The sequence below is a fragment of the Protopterus annectens genome, chromosome 4.part1, assembly GCF_019279795.1.
Source record: "Protopterus annectens isolate FY-2018-M chromosome 4.part1, PAN1.0, whole genome shotgun sequence".
Lineage (NCBI taxonomy): Eukaryota > Metazoa > Chordata > Ceratodontiformes > Protopteridae > Protopterus > Protopterus annectens.
The window spans coordinates 110,068,016-110,092,500 of NC_056734.1; the positions used below are offsets into that span (position 1 = coordinate 110,068,016).

The 24,485-nt window shown below is 44.3% G+C and overlaps 1 protein-coding gene across 1 annotated transcript in view; it reads left to right on the top strand.

Moving 5' to 3' along the window:
- PARL (presenilin associated rhomboid like) overlaps window positions 1-24,485 on the top strand; it is a 1,565,180-nt gene that overhangs the window by 1,383,073 nt on the left and 157,622 nt on the right. The gene's annotated exons all lie outside the window — the stretch shown is intronic.

A 24,485-nucleotide genomic window follows, 5' to 3' on the forward strand; every position in this document is an offset into this window, starting at 1 on the left:
AGTCTAGTAATCTCTTGGAGCTTATCTCCCTGGGACTCTACTGAAAATGGACATAAATCCAGTTAGACTATCCCGGTCAACAAATGTAAAATAAATAAATAAAATAAAATTTTATTCAATTTGTTTTCTTAACTGAGTTAGTACTTATAGCCCAGGGTTCATTGTCAGGAATGTCCCTGTAAGAAAAGCTTCACAATACAAATTTAGGCATAGTTTTTTTATAATATAGGAATAACCAATTTTAACTTAAATGTCATTTCTTTGGAGTTTGAGAGGAAATGGGAGTGCCCAGGGAAAACTCATACAAGCACAGGAAGAATTTGCAGACTCCACCTAGACAGTAATTTAGTCCAGATACAAAGGTAATAGGATGCTGAAAAACAATAGCAAGCATCATTGCATACCCTCTTTGAGGTGGCTCATTTTTTGAGTTTGGTTAACCTAGACGCTGGAGCAGTCACATAGCTCTTAAAATGTGTGGCTGCTGCTTTTTAATCCCAGAGAGTATGTAATCAAGGGAGTTGTTAAACTGAGGAAGGCAGTTGCAAGCTCCAAACAAACAAGGTAACTTAAAAAAGTAATGTAGTACAAGTACACAGACAAAAATTATGTTGAGAATATCATTATGCATTTCATACTAGTACCCATTTTTTAATTGTAAATGGTTATAAAGACTATTACTGGCCTAATCAGGCGGTGCTGTTCACCCATATTCATTAAGGGTCCTAGATGCGTGAGAGCCAGCTAGTGAGAAGGAAGAATTGAGCATCTTTGCCAACCCAGCTGTCCTTTCTTGACAGATTTACCCTCCCCCAGTTGAGGTTAGAGAGCTTGCAGTAGGCAGGTTGGGGGGTATTTACAGACACACTACCATCCAACATAATTGCATGTAAGGTGCCAGGCAAAAGAGAATATCAGATTAGGCATGAACAAAATTGTAATAACAATAGTAGTAACCTTATAGTGTACTGATGGGATGGTCTGACACCTAGCATTCAGTTGTAGAAAAACAAGTGAGGCATTGAGCGATGACCAAATCAAGGATTTAAAATCGGGTATGCAGAAATGTTAAAAGTGTATGTTGATATCCACTCTGTCTGCTTACTGTTACTGACAAAGAAAATGATTGTGAAGTCCCTTATAAGTTAAACCTTTTATTGTTATCTGTTAGTGGCGCAACATTTTAAATGCACACACTTGCATTATGTGAAAAGCTACTTTAGTTGGGGCTTATTGATGGCAAAAGCCCCCCTCATCATTTCAGAACTGTACTTTAAGAAAAAATGTATTGCAGTAGACAGGTACATATGTAACATTTTTTGAAAATAAGCACATTAGGTATGTAGTAAACACATTCTAGGATGTTTCATTTAACTTTAGCGGTGATTAAAGTAATATTTTTGTTTGATTGCTGCCTTTTATTAAAGTTATTTCTTTCAGATGGCTGTTTTATTTTTCTTTATAATGATTGGCATAAACTGCTGCCTTAAACAAGTATGTCCTTCATTGGTAATCTTTGTTATTGCCTTGTTTATTTAAATACCAAAGTGACTGTCGTATTTAAGACATGAGGGTTTAGTTTGGTATTTCCTACTAATTTATTTTCTGTCATCTCCCTACCTCTTGTGAAGCTGTTTTCTGTTGTTGACAGTATGTTTTGGTGTTTTCTCATTGTAATGCTAACTTTTGCATGCACATACCATTTTTCATTTTGTTTCATTCTCTGGTGTTGCCCTGACTTTATTTTATTACAGGAAGATCACTAGGTGTTTGGGTTTTTTATGCTTTTCTGCTTTTTGTACACTCTTAATTAAGGATCTGATGATGTCCTTTTCATTCTCCCTCAACGTATGGGTTCCGGATCTGATCTGACTTGACCATGTTCCACAGACTTTACGGATACAACTGTTGAGCTCCTCCCTCTGCCCATAATGCCCTAGTCAGCCCACAATAACTCAGATCTCGTTTGTCACCATCTCGCACAGACTCTTATCCTCTCTTGGAGCATTTTATTCAGTGATTTGAGCATTTGTGAGTGTTATTTTCACTAAAGATCCTTATATTTAATCTTCTAAATCCTTCCTCTTTTTATCTAGTTTTTTTTTCTTTCCTCTTTCTCTACTTGTGGCTTTACCATTGATGGTACATCTTTAATTCCTCTTACTTTCCTACCTCTTTTTAAGGTTTCTACCTCTACCATTGTTGGTAGCTTTTCTGGCTGTATTAAAAAAACTTTTTCTTTCAGTGTCTCTCTTTCTTTTTCTTGTTATAGAACATGTCTGAGAAGCCAACAGGATTTAAAAAATCCACTTCCTGTGAGCACAAAATCCCAAATTCTGATGCTCGCAGGGAGTGCTTTCACTGTTTAGGGGCAGCACACTTTGATACAAATTGTGCTACTTTTAATTCAAGGCTTATTGCAGGTAGGAGAAATAAGTTAGTCCTCAAGGGATTATTGTCGTCGTCTTCCTCTAGCGCTCAAACACCCAGCAAACATTGTCAAAGCTCTGTCGGAGCATAGAAAAGGTCTCCTCCTATATCTCCAAAGACCCCTTCGACTTCTGCTACTTCAGAGTCTCCTCAAAAAATTTGAAGATCTTTAGATCCTACTTCTTGGATCTGAAGAGGAAAGCTTTGGATCTCTAGCCCTCGGATCAGATAGTTATTTCAGGAAAATTACCTATACAGCCATTGGATCTGAAACCCTTGGATCCGATTTCTGGTACATCTAAGACTCCTACAACTCATTCACCTGAGTTCATTATTGATCGTTTTTCTCTTTAGCTCTAATCCCCCTTATGCAAATGACTCCGAGGAGGTGTAAGGCCTGTCAGCATATTGTACCCAATTTCAATTTTATTAATAATGTTAAATTTGAGAGTCGGGGTACATTTAATTGTAATTCTGAGGGTGTTATTTATGCTCTAAAATGCCCCTGTAATAAATTTTACATCGGGGAAACAAAGAGGCCCTTTAAAAAAAGATTTTTGGAGCATTTAAGAGACATTAAAAATGGCAAAGAAGACAGTCCAGTTGCATCACATTTTTTGGAAGCACATAATAAATGTAATGAGGGCTTAAAAGGAACTATTTTAGAACAAGTTTGTGTTTCTATGTATACTGATACTGATGTTAAAACTAGATTAGTGCAGAAAGAAACTGTATATATTTTAAAATTTAAAACTATGTTTCCTTTTGGGCTTAATGAAGAGCTCAACTGGAGAACACTAGTTTGCTGAATTGTTGTACTAACTGATTAATTATGTAATTGTCTCATTTGCTATGTATATAAGCTGTTACTGCATGCAAGTGTTTTATTCTCCTTGAAGGCTTTGGGCCGAGACGTCAGAGATACAGAATTTGTGCTTTTAATAAATCCTGGTGGAACTTGTTCCTGTTGTTTGTTACTACTTTTTTGGCTCCTGTTGTTCCAGCTTAATGACTCCGAGGAAATACTCTAGGCCTTAGTCCACTAGGTCATTTGCCAGGTCTTCCAAGAGTCTCTCAGAGGCTGAAGTGGATAGCTTAGATTCAAATGGTGGTTATACCGTCTCAGTCTCCCATCAGATCCATGAGCCTCCCTTCTGCTTCCCATATAGTTATATCTCCTTCTGCAATCGGGCCATCAGTTCCCGAGTCCTCGGACCCAAGAATCCCGAGAGAATCTGTGTAAGAGTCGAAAACTATTATGATGTCCTTCAAGGATGCATCTGCAGTCATCACATATGGGTTGTCCTGCCTCAGGCAGCCCTTCGGTCGGCCGGATTCCAAAGTCTGGGTCTGGCGTCGGCTGATGTCGCCCTCTCCCCGACGTCAGAGCGCCTGGGGTATAAAAGCGTCAGCCGACGCCATCTTCCCCAGTCTTTCTTGCCGCGTGGTGCCCGAAGCAGAAGCAGTTCGCAAGTGCCGGTCGGCCAGCTCCTGTAATTCAGCTACCGAAGACTTCAAAAGCTAAGTACCCCGTTGAGGACTCTCTCTTGCCTCAGCCGATGTCAGATAAAGTTAATAATTGCTTAACTTGTGGGAAACGAATACCTCATAAGGATTTCCACTCTTACTGCCTCCCCTGCCTAGGCCCAGACCACGATGTCTCGGCCTGTTCAGCCTGTGCTTCCTTCAACCGACGCACTCTTAGACGTCGGGCGGAGTTTGCAGAGGAATTTTTTGGGGCTAGTTTTTCATACAATATGCCGTCGGAGACTCCGACTTCACATTTAACAAAGAAACGGAAGGACAAGGACCGACACACGCGGGCCGCGGTTTTAACTGAAACCACGGCCAGGTCTACCGCGAGTGTCTCGGCTGAAACCGAGTCCTTGGTACTTCCGACCCCCGAAACCGCTCAACCGACAACCTCGGCCCCGGAGGCCCCTGCTGAGTCGGTTATTGAATTTCCCTCAGAAACTGGTGTCTTGGAAACTTCCGACACCATTCCTCTAGACAAAACTACACCAGCACGTGGTGCAGCTAGGCCTCCTGCATCCATGTCCATAAAGGCTTTCACCAGGGCTAAAGCTGCTAAACATACAAAAGCTATGCCTCCCAGGGTTATTCCTCAGGGACCCTCAGATTCTAACTTTAGCAGAGGACCTTATCTCCTTAATTAGGGGCTCTCAACCCCATCCGGACAGAGGCTCTCAACCCCCTCTAGACAAAAGGCCCAGGGTTGAGCCCTCTGATCCCCACTCCTCAGAGGAGGCCTCCGATGGCTCTGCTCTCTCGGACTACCAGGAGGAGGCTTTTTCGGCCTACGAGGATTCTGATGCAGAGGAATCAATCCCCTCGGCCTCCCCTCCTGAAGAACTATCCTTTGGGGGAGACACTTCACACTATGAGAGAGCATTTCAAATGGCAGGGCCAGGAATTCTCTGATTCAAGGAAAAGATTAAGAACTTTTCTACATTTACCTCAGCATAGACCTTTGGCTATTCCTCCTGTTTTGACTGTCATTGATGATGTGTACTCTGAGTCTAGCATAACCCCTGACACTCTTCCTCCGGCCCCTGCCAAACCCGATAGGTACTACAGGGTCCCGGACTCCCATCTTTTTCTTTACAAGGCCCACTCTGCTGATCCAGAAACTATTTCCCAGGGCCCTAAAGGGGTTGCAGCTGCCACTACTAAAAATCCACTCCCCTCTGGAAGGGAGTCCAGGGCTTTAGAGATGGGGTAAAAAAGTGTATACTTCTGCTACTCTTTCTATGAGGGCATTAAATTGTCAGTTTCATATGATACAGTACCAAGAGTATTTGTTAGATAAATTGCATAAGAAACTGTCTTCACCTGAACCCCTAGATCGCAAATCACTTCAGGATCTGGTACATAACTCCCAGCAGGTTAGCAACCATTTCTTACAGTGTGGTTATGATGCATTGGAAGCTTCATGTAGGTCAGCTATGACAGGTGCAGTCATACGTAGGCATGCTTGGCTGAAGGAACAATCTCTGCCAGACCATGTTAAAGCTAAGCTTCTGGATGCTCCACTGGAAAAGCAAAAGTTATTTGGTTCCACTGCTCAGGAGGTCTTAAAGAAATTTGAGGAAAAGGCAAAATCTGTACAAACAGTCAAAGATTTTCTACAAGTCCAACCACCAAGATTCAGCAGAAATTGGCCTACCAAGAATTGGTCCTTTCCGGACACAGAAAGATTTCAGAGAGGCAAGAACAGGCGTGCCAGAGGTAGAGGGCAAGCTAGAGGCTCCTACAGAGGACGTCAATGGCGGCCTCCCAACCAGAGAGGTAGTGTAGGACCTGCAACTGCTGCACAAGGACAGACTCAAATGACTTTGCTTTGTCTCCGCCAACCAGGGCTCAATTAGAAGCACCTTTGGGCGGAAAGCTTTCCTTATTCTCAGAAAATTGGCACAGTATTACAAGAGACAAATGGACACTGCAAATAATAGACAAAGGATACAGGTTCCATTTTCACACATTGCCAAAAAGAAAAGGCATGCCAGACCTGCCACCATATCAAAGGGCAGAGGCTTTGAAACAAATCTCCAACTTAATGCAAATGAAAGCTATAGAAAAGGTTCCTCTTTCAGAACAAGGCCAAGGATTTTACTCCAGACTATTCCTTGTTCCAAGAAAAGAAAATCAATGGAGGCCTACTCTCGACTTGTCCGCACTGAATACTTATCTCATTGTGCCAAAATTCAAAATGCTGACTCTACAGCAACTCCTTCCCATGCTGGGCAAGGGGTCTTGGCTGGTGACTCTAGACCTCAAGGAGGCATACCTGCATGTCCCTATCAGACAAAGTTGCAGAAGACACCTCAGATTTCTTGCAGGTTCAGAGCATTATCAATTCTCAGCATTGCCCTTTGGCTTATCTACTGTACCCAGAGTATTCACGAAATGCCTGGCATCAGTAATTGCACACTGCAGACTTCAGGGGATTCAAATATACCCATATCTGGACGACTGCCTTATACAAGCGGACAGCCAACAAACTTTGGTAAAGGACTTGAATTATGCCATCCGCCTACTGCAGGCCTTGGGATATACAGTCAACATTCACAAATCAAGACTTGTTCCATCCCAAAGAATAACTTTTCTGGGTGCGGATCTAGACACAACCACCCAAATGGCTTTTCTCACAGAAGAAAAACAGACAACTACCGGATTACTTCAAGAATCTGACAAGACAAACTCAGCTGACTGCAAGGAAAATCCTGCAGGCACTGGGTTACATGGCATCTTGCATTCTTCTGATTCCACAAGCAAGGCTGCATATGAGGAAACTACAATGGTACCTAAGGAGTTTATGGACTCAGCACAGTCACAGCTTAGAAACTTTGATCCCACTCATTCCATGCCTCCAAAAGGAATTTCTGTGGTGGGCTGAAGCAAGCCAGTCAAACAGGGGTCTTCCCTTCAGCAAACCAATAGCCAGCCAAACCATTGCAACGGACGCTTCAGACCACGGTTGGGGAGCACACATGGAGGGCAGATGTATTCAAAGACTATGGTCACAAAAGGAGCTACGCATGCACATAAACCAAAAGGAAATGCTGGCAGTGATACATGCAGTCGAGGCCTTCAAACCCTTTCTGCATCAAGGCCACCTGCTAATAAGGACAGACAACACCACAGTTATGTGGTACATAAACAAGCAAGGAGGCACCCATTCCTACCCTCTTTGCAGACTGGCAATGAATCTGTGGGAACTTTCCTTGAAACTCAATATAGAGCTGCAATCCCAGTTTGTGCCAGGAAAAGACAATATACTGGCGAACAGCTTAAGCAGAAATATCATGGATGCACACGAATGGATGCTGCACCCAGACATCTTCCTACAGATAACACAATCATGGGGAAGGCCAGACATAGATCTTTTGCCTCCCCACAATCATCAGCTGAAGAAATTCTGCTCAAGGACATACCACCCACAAGCATGGAAAGTGGACGCCCTATCTTTCAGCTGGAGAACTCGTAACAGTGTATGCATTTCCACCTCTTCCATTAATGACCAAGGTCTTACTGAAGATCAGGACAGAGCAGCCAAAAGTGATTCTGATAGCTCGGACTGGCCAAGACAGCACTGGTACCCACTGTTAAAGAGCATGTCACGCGAAACCATGGCCTCTTCCTCAATGGCCACTTCTCCTGACACAGCACAATTACAAAACTCTGCATTCCAACCTGAAAACCTTGCAACTAACAGCCTGGAAAATACCTTGACTCCTCCTCAGGATAAGCTATCCAAGAGAGTGAAGGATATCATCATGGAAGCTTCGGGCCTTCCACAAGAAAGGCATATTCAGCAAAATGGAAAAGATTTCACACTTGGAGCACCACAAAGGGCCTAGATGTGACAGTGATGAACATGGCACATATCCTGGAATACTTGGCAGAAATGCTCCATAATGGCCTGTCTTACTCTTCCATTAAAATTCATGCTTCAGCAATTTCAGCAGAGTACAATACTGACCCACCTGTCTTTTCTCATCCTCTCCTAAGACAGTTTCTAAGAGAAATTAAAAACATCAATCCTCCAAGGAAACCTCCAATGCCTACTTGGGACCTTAACTTCGTGTTGGAAAAACTAACTCTGCCTCCCTTTGAACCAGCAACATCTGCAGAACTACAGTTCGTGTTGGAAAAACTAACTCTGCCCCCCTTTGAACCAGCAACATCTGCAGAACTACAGTTCCTGTCTTGGAAGACCGCCTTCCTTCTGGCCATAACCTCAGCAAGAAGAGTATCTGAGTTACAGACCCTCATGGCAGTACAGCCATTTCTTATTTTTCATCAGGACAGTCTCTCATTGAGAACCAATCCTTCATTTATGCCAAAGGTGGTATCCAGGGTCTCATTAAACCAAGCTATTCACCTGCCTACCTTCTTTCCAAATCCACAAAACAAAGGGGAGAAACTAATGCACACCCTGGACATGCACAGACAGTTGCGCTACTACTTGGACAGAACTAAAAGCTACAGAAAAACTGATCAGCTGTTGGTGGCATGTGCTGCTGGTGCACAAGGAAAAGCAATTTCCAAATAGACAATTTCAAAATGGATAGGGAATTGCATACTTTTTTGTTATTCCTTTCATGGAAAAACTGTGCCAGCTAACATTAGACCTCATTCCACCAGAGCCACAGCCACCTCCACAGCCTTCTTAAGAGGGGTGGCTACCAAGGACATTTTAGAAGCTGCTACATAGAGCCCCGTGCATACATTTTCCAAGCATTACAGTTTACCTTTATATTCCAGATCCAGAGCAGGCTTTGCTACGGCAGTCCTGCAGGGCATTTTAGCTACACCATCCTTTACATAGATCCTCCACCCCCAGTTTGGCTATGGTATTCTACCCATATGTGATGACTGCAGATGCATCCTTGAAGGACATAGTACAGTTTTGTACCTACCATAAATGTAGATGTCCAATAGGTATGCATCTGCAGTCAGGTTTACCCTCCCTCCTTCCCCTCTTGGGTGTTTATGGGGTACTTTCCCCTCTCATAGCTAGCTGGGGTTATCTATTATGGTGTATTTGTTATATATATATATATATATATATATATATATATATATATATATATATATATATATATGCATATATATTTCTGTGCATGTTTGGAATTTATTGCATTTCTCCAAATTTAGCCTTCCTTTGAGGGCACCTGGCATCTGGGGCAAGAAACACTGAGGAAGATGGCGTCGGCTGACGCTTTTATACCCCAGGCGCTCTGACGTCGGGGAGAGGGCAACATCAGCCGACGCCAGACCCAGACTTTGGAATCCGGCCGACCGAAGGGCTGCCTGAGGCAGGACAACCCATATGTGATGACTGCAGATGTGCATACCTATCGGACATCTACATTTATGGTAGGTACAAAACTGTACTTTGTCAACTTCAACAATTTCCCTGACTGGTTCCCTCGGATTGGGATGAGTCTCTGAGCCAAAGTATCTGCATCAGATCTGGGTGGCCGTGATCTACTCTGATGCTATTGGAGCCATCCTTCCCCCTCGGAGCCTCGGTGTTAGATAGCTTGGGTCAGGCTCCCTCTTCAAGACACTGATGACACTGATCAGGACAGAGTATGGGCTTGTCTGCTTTGGAAGTTTCGGCTCCGATGAGACCAGCCATGACTTCTCCTTGTCCATCTGTTTTTGAGGTAGTGGAGAGAGGGTGTTCTCTCAACCAAGAGAGCTTGTCTCTCACTCTTCTTTGGGTCCTACATCCATTCCCCCAGAGGTTACTGACTTCAATGAAGGGGAAGGGTCCCCCAGATCACCATCTGACGTCTCATTCAGAGATGTTTTTGAGATCCTTAAGCAAAAAGGTAGTCCTTCCCTGTAGAAGTTAGTACTTCTGGAACCCTTTGTTGCTGGCCCATCTACATCTAGGGTGACGCCCTCAGCTGATGAGCTCATTGACCTAGTCTCCTGCCAGGCATGGAAGGAATAGGATTCTTTTAAACCAATCCCACTTCATCCGAAAAAGATTTTGGCACCCCCAAACGATAGCCCTTACTGGAACAAATGAGTCTCTGTTGATGCTATGGATGCAGCAGCAGCCAGAAAAAAGAAGCTAGCAGAGCTCCTCTGTCCTTCCCCTTAATAGAGAGTACAGTGCATTGGACAGATTTGTTAAGTGCATATTTGCTTCAGCGACATTTGCCTTGAAGTCCCTGAATTATTTGGCACGCTTCAGAAGACTGCAAAAGGATTTGACCAAGGAGCTCTCCAAATCCTTTTTATAGTCCATGTCTGTAGAGGACTATAGAAGGTCATCCTCACAACTGGCCATTGTTAGCCATTTCTGTTGCACCCGTGAGTTTGATTTCCTGTGCTGCAGAGGGTTCCTCATGAGCCGCCGGTTGAGGCATTGCTGTACAACGACATGCCTGGATGCAGCTATGCGACTTTGCATAGCCTTTTAAGGCTTTTTTCATCAATGCTTCTTTTGTTGGAATGTCCATGTTTGGTCCTTCTGTTAAAGAAATTCTCTTCCGCAGTGAACGGGAAGGAAAGACCCTGTCTGCTGTAGGGATTCACTTTTCTACTCCTCAGCAATCTTTTTCCCAGAATCAAAGAGGGGACAAGAAAATATGGATGTTCTTCGTGTTTTACTGTTGCAGTCATTGCATTTGGTGGGTAATCTGCTGGCAGGTTGCCCTCAGTCGGCCTGAATAACAAAGTCTTGGGTCCTGCGTCGGTTGCTGTCTCCTCTTCCATGACGTCAAGTCGTCAGGGGTAAAAAACATTCAGCCAACGCCATTTTATTCAGTCTTTCTTGCCGCGTGGTGCCCGAAGCAGAAGCAGTTTGCAAGTGCCAGTCGGCCGACTCCTGAAATTTTCGCATTCCAGTTTCAGAACCAAAGTCTTCAACTAAAGCTAAGTACCCCGTTCGGGAAACTTTTTCTTGCTTCTTACCGATGTTAGTAAAAGTTAATAATTGCATTACTTGTGGGAAGCAAATACCTCATAAGGATTTTCATTTGTACTGTATTCCTTGCCTAGGCACAGATCATAACGTGCCTTGCTGTAGGTATTGTGCTAGATTTAACCAACGCACTATTAAGCGTCGGTAAATTTTTGCTTCTAAATATTTTGGATCAAGATTTAATTACCCTGAAATGTCGTCTGTTAGCAATCCGACTACCGGAGTTCACAAAAACGCAAAAAAAAAGACAAAGACAGACTGTCGAGGTCCAAAACCGACGACAAAACTTCTCCTAAGCCAGTCGCCGGTACTCAGTGAGGCGCTTTCGCAGCCCCTGATACCAGCTACTTTTGAGTCGCAGGCCTCTACTGAGACCCATATGAGTCAGGTATGCAGCGAAATTCTCAGATTATTGAAACCGTGGATGTCTCTCCCTTGGATGGGTCAGGAGCCGCTGCGCAGCAACTGCTTCTGAGGGTGTTTTCAGGCCTCAACATTTTTATATAAAACCGATGCCGGCCTCAAAACCAAGATCAAAAACATCTTCTAAAAAAATGACGCAAGAGCCACGTGCTCAGGCCCCTATGCCTAAAAAACAGGTGATCAAAATGGTTGAGGACTTAATTACCTTGATCAGGGGTTCCCAACCCCCCCCCCCTGCTAAGAGGCGTAGGCAAGACACTGATTATGAATCTTCAGATCAGGTTTCTTTTTCTTCTGATTCTTCTTCTGATCAGGGATTTTCTTTTCCACCCTATGAGGAATCTGATGTAGAAGTATCCTTCCCATCTGCATCTCCTCCTGAGGATTACTCTTTTGGAGAAACCTTGCACACTTTAAGGGAACATTTTTATTGGGAGAGTCAGGATTTCTCTGAATCAAAAAAGAGGCTTAGGGATTTCCTCCTCCTTCCTCAGCATAGGCGTTTGGCAGTACCTCCTGTATTAGACATTGTTGATGATGTGTTTTCGGAATCAAGCATAGCTCCTGATTCCCTACCTCCGGCTCCTAGTAAGCCAGGCAGATACTACAGGGTTCCTGACTCCCATGAATTTCTATTCATAAATCCTGCTGCTGATCCTGAGACTATCTCACAGGGTCCCAAAGGTGGAAAGGCCTCTACAGGCAAAAATCCTACCCCCTCTGATAGAGATTCCAGGGCGCTGGATAGATGGGGAAAGAAGGTTTATACGTCTGCAATCTTGGCAATTGGGGCCTTAAACTGCCAGTTTCATATGCTTAAATATCGACAGCATGTTATGGGCTTATTGAAACAGAAAATGATGTTGATTTCTGATTGTGTGGAAAATAAAGAATTACAGGAATTATTGCATTCAGCAGAACAGGTTGGAAAGCATACTTAGCAATGTGGTTTTGATTCCTTGGAGGCCTCTTGCAGGGCTGCAGTAACTGGATCTGTGATTAGATGGCATGCCTGGCTCAAGGAGCAAAATCTGCCTGATCATGTTAAAGCTAAATTGTTGGATGCCCCCTTGCAGCATGATACTTTGGTAATAAGGCAGACGAGGTTTTAAAGAAAATGGAAGACAAAGCTAAATCTATGTGAACTGTAAAAGATTTCTTACAAGTGCAGCCACCCAGGTTCTGGGTGGTTCCAGGCACTGGCCTACTAAAAATTGGTCCTTTCCTGTGTCCAGCAGAGCCACTCAGGGCAAACCCAGGCACTCAAAAGGCTCTAGATACCAATCACAGGGTTCTTACAGGTCAAAGCAGTGGAGTGCCTCCACCTCCAAAGCTGGAGGAAACAAAGCACAACCTTACAGTAAGCAGTCTCAATGACTTCCCTCTACCTTCACCAAGCACTTGTCTTTTGGCAGCCCCCTTGGGAGGGAAATTAGCACTTCATGCTCAAAATTGGCAGTTAATTACCCAGGACAAGTGGGTATTAAACATAGTATCCCAGGGGTACAGATTTCATTTCCATACTTTGCCAATTCCAAACGGTTGGCCAGATCTGCCACATAATCAGTGGGCAGAGGCTCAGAAACAAGTTATGTCCCTCATGGATATGGGGGCTGTTCAACCAGTACCAGAAAAGGACCAACCAAGAAACAAATATCTTGACAAACGAACCAAAAAAAAATCCAAAAAGAACTCCAGGCAAGGAAAATCAAACTCCACTAGTATTTTATTAAGCGCTTTTCATCATTCGTATTAGAATGACTTCTTCAGATCTTCAGTACCAGAAAAGGAAAAAGGACAAGGTTTATATTCAAGACTTTTCCTGGTACCCAGAAAAGACCATGCCTGGTGTCCAATACTGGACTTATCGATTTTGAACACATTCCTGTTCATTCCAAAATTCAGAATGTTGACTTTACAACAGCTACTGCCTATGCTGGGCAGGAACGCTTGGTTAGTGACTCTAGACTTAAAAGAGGCATACCTGCATATCCCAATAAGGGAATCATGCAGAAGATACCTCCGCTTCAAGGCAGGTTGTTTCCATTACCAATTCTCTGCACTGCCCTTTGGCTTATCTGCTGCGCCCAGGGTCTTTACAAAGTGCCTGGCACCAGTAATTGCATTCTGCAGACAAAGAAGCATTCAAATTTATCCTTACCTGGTGGATGACTGTCTAATTCAAGCAGAGGACAAGGACACTCTAATTCAACATCTGGCTTTTGTAAAAAGGCTTCTAACATGCCTAGGGTACATAATAAACGAAAAGAAATCCCAACTGGTACCCTCTCAAATAATTACTTTCCTGGGTGCAAGCTTGAGTACAACTGCCCAGATGGCTTACCTTACGCCAGACAAACAAAGGTAACCGACAACATACTTCAAACAAATGGCAACAAAAACCCAGTTATCTGCAAGACAAATTCTGCAGGCTTTGGGGTTCATGGCATCCTGCATTCTACTAATTCCATATGCGAGACTGCATATGAGGAAACTTTAGTGGTACCTAAAAAGTTTATGGAGCCAACATTGTCACAGTCTGGAAACAATGATTCCTCTCATTCCCTGCCTACAACAGGAGTTTCTTTGGTGGGCAGAGACATGTAACCAAAACAAGGGACTGTCATTCACTCTATCCCCTGCCACCCAAACCCTAACTACAGACGCATCAGACTATGCATGGGGGGTCCACCTGGCAGGGAGATGTATTCAAGGCAAATGGAGCCCCAAACAAATGCATCTTCATATCAACCAGAAAGAGATGCTAGCTGTTCAGAATGCTCTGACAGCCTTCAAGGACTTACTTTGTCCAGGACAGCTACTGATAAGGACAGACAACACCATGGTTATGTGGTACATAAACAAGCAGGGGGGTACACATTCCAACCCCCCTTGCAGACTAGCCATGGCATTGTGGAACACAGCTTTGACTTACCAAATACATCTTCAAGCTCAATTCCTGTCAGGAAAACAAAATACTCTGGCAGATGACCTAAGCAGAAGTCTTATGGACTCGCACGAGTGGAAACTGGATCCACAAATCTTCAGCATGTTAACACAGAAATGGGGGAGCCCAGACATAGATATATTTGCCTCTCGCCAAAATTATCAACTAGACAAATTCTGCACAAGGACTTACCACAGACAAGCATGGAAAGTGGATGCCCTATCCTTCAGGTGGAAAAACCTATCAATCTATGCCTTTCCCCCTCTGCCTCTTCTCTCCAAGGTCTTACTAAAGGTCAGACAGGAAAAACCAAAAATTATCCTAATTGCTCTGGACTGGCCTCGCCAGCACTGGTATCCAATTCTAAGGAATGTGTCTCAACTGCCTCCTTGGTACTTGCCTCAAATACCTCATCTACTGTCTCAGCAGAACAGTCAAATTCTGCACACTCCGCTCCGAACTCTGATCATTTAATTATTCAGACAACACCTCTCAGTAAATCTGTGATGGATGTCATTTTGGAAGCCAGAAGGCCTAGTACTAGAAAATCTTATGCTGATAAATGGAAGAGATTCTTTGCTTGGAACCAAGAACAAGGAATAGACACAGCAAAGCCCAATATCCCTCAGATTTTACAATATTTGACTGAGATGCTTGACAAGGGCCTATCTTTTTCTTCAATAAAAATCCATGCCTCTGCCATCTCGGCTCATTACAACACGGAGCCTTCCCCTCTTTTCTCATCCTCTGCTTAAGCAGTATCTTAGAGGGGCCAAAAATTTAAGTCCTCCCAGAAGATCAGCAACTCCTGCATGGGAACTCAATTTTGTGCTGGAAAAACTCACCCTGCCTCCTTTTGAACCAGCAGCTACTGCGGATATAAATTTTTTATCTTGGGAAAACAGCTTTCCTCTTGGCAATCACTTCAGCAAGAAGGGTTTCAGAACTACAGGCTCTCATGGCTGTGGAGCCTTTTATTACATTTTATCCGGACAGGGTGTCCCTCAGGATCAGTCCTTCTTTTATGCTTAAGGTGGTATCCAGTGTGGCTCTTAACCAAACAATTCACCTGCCAACATTTTACCCAAATCCGCAGAACAAGGGGGAGCAGATTCTGCATTCATTGGACGTACATAGACAACTAAGGTTCTACTTAAACAGGACCAAATCTCTAAGAAAGTCTGAGCAACTACTGCTGGCATTTGCCATTTGTCCCTCAGGACCAATCCTTCTTTTATGCTTAAGGTGGTATCCAGTGTGGCTCTTAACCAAACAATTCACCTGCCAAAATTTTACCCAAATCCGCAGAACAAGGGGGAGCAGATTCTGCATTCATTGGACGTACATAGACAACTAAGATTCTACTTAAATAGGACCAAATCTCTCAGAAAGTCTGAGCAACTACTGCTGGCATTTGCTGCAGGATCAGAGGGGAAGGCTGTATCACAGCAGACTATTTCTAAGTGGATAAGCCACTGCATTAGTTTCTGCTACTTGCACCATGGTAAACCTGTGCCCAAGGGGATCAGGTCACATTCCACCAGGGCTGCCTCTACCTCAGCCGCTTTTCTCAGAGGAGTTCCAGCCAAAGACATTCTAGAATCTGCTGCTTGGAGCTCTGTTCATACCTTCACAAAGCATTATCATTTGCCTCTCTTCTCCAAATCCAAGGCAGGCTTTGCCACTGCAGTTCTGCAGGGCCTTATAACCGCTCCTAATGCTATTTAGTTCCATCCTCCCATCCATAGCTTTGGGTCTACCCAAATGTAATGACTGCAACAGTGAAACACGAAGAACATAATACAGCTGTGTACACTTACCATAAATGTAGATGTTCGAGTGTATTCACTGTTGCAGTCCCGCCATCCCCCTTTCTATACCTTCTCCTTCCTTCACTATATTCAAAAGCCTTTGTGGTGTATTTGCTTTTAGTTGAAGGTAAAGTTTGTTTCTAAAAGTGCAATTATATATTTACTGTTTGTTTATATATATATTTTTGCTTCCCATTTGGGGGACACCTGACATCTGGGGCAAGAAAAACTGAATAAAATGCGTCAGCTGCATGTTTTATACCCCTGACGACCTGACATCATGGAAGAGGAGACAGCAACCGACACAGGACCCAAGACTTTGTTATTCAGGCCGACTGAGGGCAACCTGCTAGCAGATTACCCAAATGGTAATGACTGCAACAGTGAATACACTCTAACATCTACATTTATGGTAAGTGTACACAACTGTACTTTCTGTAAATTCCAGAGATCTTTCCAGAAATCATGTGAGGACAACTCCTTCAGAGGCAGAGGAAGGAGTTTAAATGGAAGGCACTGTCCATACTGTAGAGGAGACTCGCAGAATCAGGGTTTCTGAGATTCCTTACTGAGTAGACCTTTTCAGCGCTCCTGAATGGCTGCCCGACTGCTCACCTCTGGTGGCAGTCGGGGGGGGCTTGTCCTTGCACCCAGATGCCTAGGCTACTATAACAAAAGATTCTTGGGAGCAAAAATATACAGTGGTTATTTTATACCATTCCCTAATCAGAAGAAGGCTTCCCAATGTCACACCCAGTCAGAGAGAAGCTGCAGCGCAATAAATGCTGAAGCTGCTGGACAAGAGGGGTCAGCCAGGAGGTTCCACCAGACCAAAAAATTTTGGAACTTGCGCTGCCTTTTTAATACACTAGCAGACTGCTTTTCAGGTTAGAGGCCTTGGGGGTGACATCCCTAGCCAGTTAATGTGCTAATATTTCTGACTCTGAACCAAACTGTTTGGTTATGAATGTCTTTTTTAATATCTGTAAAAAATCTCATTTTAGAAAATGACATAGATACACATGCATTAGTAGAAAAGAAAATAAACCGTACTACATTTTTTCATGCAGTGTACATATGTTCTGATCTGATATTGCCTTTTTCATTCTTTCCTCAGTCTATGGGTTCGGATCCAAAGCCTGCATCCAACTCGGCCGCTTTTAAAGCTAAAGGTCTGACTCTTGAGCTTTTCCCTTATCCATAATGCCCCTGTCCCCAGATTATCTCAGATCTCATTTGCAGTGCTTCAAGCAAGTTGGGAATTTCTTCTTTCATAGCTCCTTGTGGGTTGAGTGAAGTTACAGTTAAAACTTGCAATTTTTTTGCTCCTATTTTTCTGTCACCCTTCCTTACCCTCTAAAGAACTCTGTTTTTATTTTCGGGTTTCTCTTTTTTTCATAACTTTGTATATACCAACTGGTATAACTCTCCCCTACTATTGTTGGTAGTGTTCTTTTTTTTTTCTTTTTCTTTATTTAAAAAAAAAATGTACTTTTTCTTGTAGTAGTACTGTGGCTAAAAAATTTAATAAGCCAGCTGGATTTAAACAGTGCACTTCTGTGGGCACACGATTCCAGTCTGATGCCCACAAGGGAGTACATGTACCATCTAGGCCCCGCTCACTTAGACGTAGATTGCGACATCTGTGCAGGTTTCAGTGCCTGAGCTATTAGTGACTATCGCAACAAATTGATATTGAAGGGCGTTCTTCCTCAGATGACTGCTTCCTCTATCGCTAGATCTTCAAAGGAATCAGGGGCTCAAACCCCCATAAAAAAGCAAAAGAAGCCCAGATAGCACAGAAAACGCTCTCCTGGCTGTTTTCCAGAAAGCCACCTACTAAGACATTGTAATGGTTGGTTTATTGACTGCTCCTCGACACCGTACTTCTAGTTCCTCCTTGGAAGTCGTGTCTGCAACTTTAAGGTCTCCTTTTCTTCAGGGAGCCCCAAAGAAACCTTTCAGTCCTCACTCCACTTCATCCTCAGTTAGATCTTCCCAGAGTCTTTCTGAAGCGGAGGTGGACAGGATGATGAGATTCCTTGGGCTGCAGATATAGATGCAGGTTTTGCCTGCTCCATCCCCCACCGGATCTGTGAGCCAGCATCCTACCTTTGTACCCTTGATAATTCCTCCTCCAGTCTGACCTCCTGCTTCGGAGCCCTTGGATGTGGAGATTACCAGAGTCGATATGTCAGATCTGATGTCCCTTCCACCTTCTGCTTCATTGACTTCTCTGATTCAGTGTGCTCCAACGTTGTCAGAGCATGACAGGTCTGGGATCCAAAGTGCTGGAGTCAGATCCTTACGTAGGGACTGCCAAAGACCTCTACAGGTCCTTCTGCATTCGAAATGGTGGAGAGGGTGTCCTCCCAGCAGAGAATAACTTTGACTCTACCTACTTCAGATCCTACTCCTATTGTAACTTCTGCTGCTGAGCCTGCTCATCCCCCACCTCAGGGACAGCCAGACCCTAAGAGCTTCTGAGCATCTCTTTCTGCAGAGCTCTCCCCCTCTTCTGACACTTCCCCATAACATCCCGCCGAGGAGGTCTCTCGAAAGAGACTGTGGAAAAGGAGGCATCTGTATTCCCCTCTGGAATCTTTGACAGAAGACACTGACTTTAATGAAGGGGAGGGGTCCCCAAGATCTCCACCTGATGTCGTCTTTGGAGACATCCTTGAAATCCTATGCCAAAGAGGTGGCTGCTCTACCCAAAGCCCTTTCCCATAGGAGTCTGTGTTCCTGGAATCCTTCGTGTTTGGCCTGTCTACATCTTGGGTGACCCCTCCTGCAGATGACCTTATAGACCTAGTCTTCCGCAGGGAATGGAAGGAGCTGGACACCATGGAGTCCATACCAAAGAGAGCTGACCAAATTCTTAGTGCCTCCTTAGGTAAGCAACACTGGACAAATGGTGTCCCTCTAGATGACATGGTTGTTGCGGCAGCCACAAAGAAGGAACTAGCTGAACAGAGCTCCACTGTCCATCCCCCTAACAGGGAGTCTAGGGCTTTGTACAGATTCAGGAAGTGGGTGTATGCATTAGCAACCTTTGCACTTTGATCACTGAATTACTTGGCTCACTTTACCAGGTTGCAGAAAGACTTGCTAAAGGAACTCTCTAACACTGCCCTGGGGTCCATGTCTCAAGAGGAACAAAAAACATTTTCCTTGAGAATGGCCACCCTACAATCCATCTCAAACGCTTCCATGAGGTTAATCTTAAATACAGCTGAGGGTTCCTCAAGGCCACCAGTTTAGGCATTGCCATAAGGAGACATGCCTGGAGGCGACTTTGTGATTTTATGGAAACTTTTAAGGCATCATTCATCAGTGCTCCTTTTGATGGATCATCATTTTTTTGGATCAGCCATGAAAGATACTTTCTGCTTATGTGAAAAAGAGAGGAAAACTGCCATTGGAATCCGATTCTCTACCCCACAAAGACCATTTTCCAGGAACCAACGTGGAGGTAAGAAATTGTGGTTCAGGAAATCACGGGCTTTTCCATGATTCACAGGGAGAGTTTTCCCCTAGAGGCAGAGGGGGAAACCATTTTGGTAGATGCCACACGCGTGGCAGAGGAGGTCTGCAGAACCAAGAGTCTCTAGATTCCTTCTCGAAGAGATCCTTTCAGCACTCCTGAACACTTGCCTGACTGTCCCTCTCTGGAGGCAGTGGGTGGGGGGGGCTTATCCTTGCACCTAAATGCCTGGCTAGCCATTACAAATGACCGTTGGGTGCAAAGGATCGTATCCAGAGGGCTTTACATTCCCTTTTCAAAACTCCCATTCCAAAGAAAAATATCCCTGATGTTCCACCCTATCAGAGGGAGGCAGCAGCACAAGAAATCGAAAGCTGCTAGACAGAGTCATCCAGCAGGTCCCACCAGACCAAACAGCATCCGGAATCTGCTCAAGGTTCTTTTTAGTGCTAAAAAAAACAGGAGACCTGAGACCAATACTAGATCTAACCTTCCTAAACAAATCTGTAAAGAACTCAAAATTGCAGATGGTCATAGTACAGTCTATTGTACCTCTCCTCCAAAAGGACGATTGGATGTGCTCAGTAGAGCTTCAAGACTGATACTTTTACTTAAAAATGAACAGGCACTCTCGAAGATTTCTCCACTTCCAGCTGGGAGCAAATCATTACCAATTCAGAGCTCTGCCCATTGGTCTCACCACAGCCCCCAGGGTGTTAACCAAATGCAAGGCAGTAGTAGCGGCTCAACTGAGACTGCTCAGATTCACCTTACCTGGACAACTGGCTTCTAAGCACATCAACCAGGCATCTACTCCTCCAAGCCAGAGATTATCTGCTTCACCTAACAAATACTCTGGGAATTGCAACAAATCCCAAAAAGTCTCAACTACAGCCAGTCCAAGTGATAGAGTATATAGGGGCACATCTAGATGCACTCAACTGCCTAGCCCTCTTAACTTCAGACAGAATTGTTCCTTGGATTACATATCGGACAAATCTGAGCCTTTCCTTTTCCACCTGCAGAATTAGTTCTCCAAGCACTAGGTTTGATAGCTGCCACCATAACATTGGATGTTCTTCATGTTTCACTGTTGCAGTCATCACACTTGGGTTATCTGCCTGCAGGTAGCCCTCAGTCATCCCGAATGCCAGAGTCATGGGATTTCTGCATCAGATGCTATCGCCTCTTCCATGACGTCAGGGGTATAAAACATGCAGCTTTTCTTGCCGCGTGGGAGCCCGAAGCAGAAGCAGTTCGCAAGTGCCGGTCGGCCGCTACCTGAAATTTTCATTTTTCGAGTTTCAAACCTGAAGTCTTCTAAAGCTAAGTACCCCATTGGGGATCCTTTTTTCTTGCTATATAACCAGTGTCAGAAAAAGTTAACAATTGTCTTGCCTGCGGAAAGCAAATAACTCAGAGATTTTCATTCTTACTGCTTCACCTGTTTAGGCCCAGGCCACAACGTTCCTCGCTGCTGGTTTTGTGCCTTGTTTAATGCCCGAACTATTCATCGTCGGGCTATCTTTGTCGCTAAATTCTTTTGCTCTTGTTCTCTGTATTCCGAAATGGCTTCGGTAAGCTATCAGACTACTGATCTTCCGAAAAAACGTAGGGATAATGACAGAGACCACATACGTCCAAAACTGCCGATGACACTTCCGTTAAGCTAGTCGCCAGTCCGCCGGTACTCAGTCAGGCGCCTTCGCAGCTCCTGATACCCGCTTCTACAAATTCACAGGCCTCTGCTGAGACCCATTCGGAGTCCGGTGTGCTGTGAGATGCTTCTTCGACTATGGAACCTGCGGATGTCTCCACCTTGGATGGGTCCGGAGCCGCTGTGCAGGCACCAACTTCTGAGAGTGTATTCCAACCTTCCGATGTTCGTTCGTTTTTCACTAAAACAGCCGAGTTTCTCAGGTCCAGAGTTCGCACTACACCTAGAAAACAGACAACCAAAGTGCATGCTCTAGGTCCCATGCCACAGAAACAAATGCTTAGAATGGTGAAGACCTTATTACTTTAATTAGGGGAAGCCATCCTTCCCCCACTAAGAGACAAATAATTAATTTTCCTTCTGATTCTACAGACCATGAGTTCGGTGACTCTGATCCCTCTGATTACCAGGGCATTCCCTTATCTACCTATGAGGATTCAGATGTAGAGGATTCCATTCCCTCTGCCTCCCCTCCAGAGGATTTTTGTTTTGGAGAAACCTTGCATACCTTAAGAGAGCATTTCAGATGGGAATGCTAGGACTATCCTCAGTCCAAAAAGAGACTCGGAGAACTTTTAGACTTTCCTCAGCACAGGCCTCTAGCAATACCCCCTGTCCTGGATATTGTAGAATGATGTCTTCATGGAATCCATTTTTACTCCTGATACTTTACCACCAGCTCCTAGAAAGCCTGATAGGTACTAGAGTACTTGACTCACAAATTTCTCTTTAAGAATCCTACTGCGGATCCAGAGACCATTTCCCAGGGACCTAAAGGCATTAAGGCTACTACAGCCAAAAACCCTACACCTTTGGAGAGAGATTCTAGAGCTTTAGACAGATGGGGTAAGAAGGTATATACCTCTGCAACTCTTGCCATCAAGGCTTTGAATTGCCAATTTCACATGTTAAAGTACCAGCAACATATTATGGAACTAATTAAACAAAACATTTTGTTACTTCCAGATTGTACTGGAAATAAAGATTTACAAGAGTTAATGCATTCTGCAAACCAAGTTAGTAAACATACTTTGCAGTGTGGTTTTGATGCCTTAGAAGCATCTTGCAGGGCTGGTGTCACTGGGTCTGTACTGAGAAGGCATGCTTGGCTGAAGGGAACAAATCTTGCCAGACCATGTCAAAGCAAAATTACTAGATACGCCATTAAATCAGGAACATTTGTTTGACACAAAAGCAGAAGTGCTTTAAAAGATGGAGGAAAAAGCTGAATCTTTGCAAACTGTTAAAGATTTCTTACAGGTGCAGCCACCTAGATTCAGTAGGCATTGACCTTTAAAAACTGGTCCTTTCCAGTCCCTCCCAGGCCTTCTCAGTCCAAACCCAGGGGAAACAGACCACCAAGACTACAGTCTCAGGGTATGCAGAGATCTAAACAGTGGATTGCTCCCACCTCTAAAACAGGGAATGGTAAGCCACCCCCTTATGGAAAAAGTTCACAATGAATTTTCTATCATCCTGCCCAAGTACTTACACCCCTAGGAGGAAAACTCGCCCTTCATGCAAAAAACTGGATGTCCATTACCCAGGACCGATATAGATTCTACTTCCAGTCACTGCCAACCCCAAGCTGGTTGCCAGACCTTCCTCCAAACCAGTGGGCAGAGGCTCAAAAGCAAGTACTTTCCCTCCTCAATATCAGGGCTATTAAACCTGGTCCAGTAGAACAAAGGAGGCAGGGTTTGTACTCCATACTGTTCCTGGTGCCCAGAAAAAGAGATCTCTTGGTGCCCTATCCTGGATTTGTCAATTCTCAAAACCTTTCTGGTGGTCCCAAAATTCAAAATGCTTAAACTACAACAGCTTCTTCCTATGCTAGCCAAGGATGGCTGGTTAGTCACCCTAGACTTAAAAGAAGCTTATCTGCACATCCCCATAAGAGAGTCTTGCAGGATATATCTACCTTTCAGGGCAGGCTCTATGCACTATCAGTTCTCTGCACTTCTCTTTGGCTTATCTACTGCGCCCCGAGTATTCACAAAGTGCCTGGCTCCAGCCATTGCATACTGCAGGCAGAGAAATATTAAAATTTACCCATATTTGGACGCTTGCCTGATTCAAGCGGACAGTCAGAAATGGCTACTTCAGCACCTGGCATTTGTAAAGAGACTTCTAACTTCTCTGGGGTACACCATCAATAAAAAGAAATCACAACTGGTGCCCAACCAAAAAATTGTATTTCTGGGAGCAAGCTTGAACACAACTTTCCAGATGGCATTCCTCACTCCAGAAAAACAGGTCTATTTGACAAACTACTTCAAACTAATGGCCACCTAAACCCAGCTATCTGCAAGGAAAATACTGCAAGCCCTAGGGTTCATGGCCTCATGCATTCTGCTAATTCCATATGCAAGACTGCATATGAGGAAACTTCAATGGTACTTAAAAAGTCTCTGGTGTCAGCATTCTCAGGACCTGGAAACAGTGATTCCTATCATTTCTTGTCTAAGGGCAGCGTTCCTTTGGTGGGCAGAGGCATGCAAAAACAAGGGGCTTCCTTTCACTCAACCTCTTGCCGCCCAAACCCTGACAACAGTCACATCAGACTGTGCATGGGGGGCTCACATGGCAGGCAAATGCATTCAAGGCAAATGGAGCCCAGGGCAAATTCCCCTGCATATCAATCAAAAAGAGATGTTAGTTGTACAGAATGCTCTGACAGCCTTCAAATACCTTATCCTTCCAGGACAGCTCCTGATAAAGACAATAAAGACAAACAACACCACAGTTATGTGGTACATAAACAAGCAGGGGGGAACTCATTCCTACCCACTCTGCAGGCTAGCCATGGCCCTGTTGAACACAGCTTTGAGCAACCAAGTGCACCTGCAAGCTCAATTCCTGCCAGGCAAACAAAATTCACTGGCAGATGACTTAAGCAGAAGTCTGACCCACATGAGTGGAAACTGGAACCCAACTCATTCAACCTTGTAATCCAGAGTTGGGGGTGCCAGTGATGGACCTCTTTGCCTCCCCCCAAAACCATCAATTGAGCAAATTTTACACCAGAAATCCTCACAGCAAAGCGTGGAATGTGGATGGCCCTATCTTTTACATGGGAAAACCTCCCGGTTTATGCCTTTCCTCCTCTGCCCCTCCTCTCAAAAGTACTGCTCAAGATCAAACAGGACAGGCCAAGGACAATCCTTATTGTCCCAGACTGGCCATGCCAGCACTGGTACCCA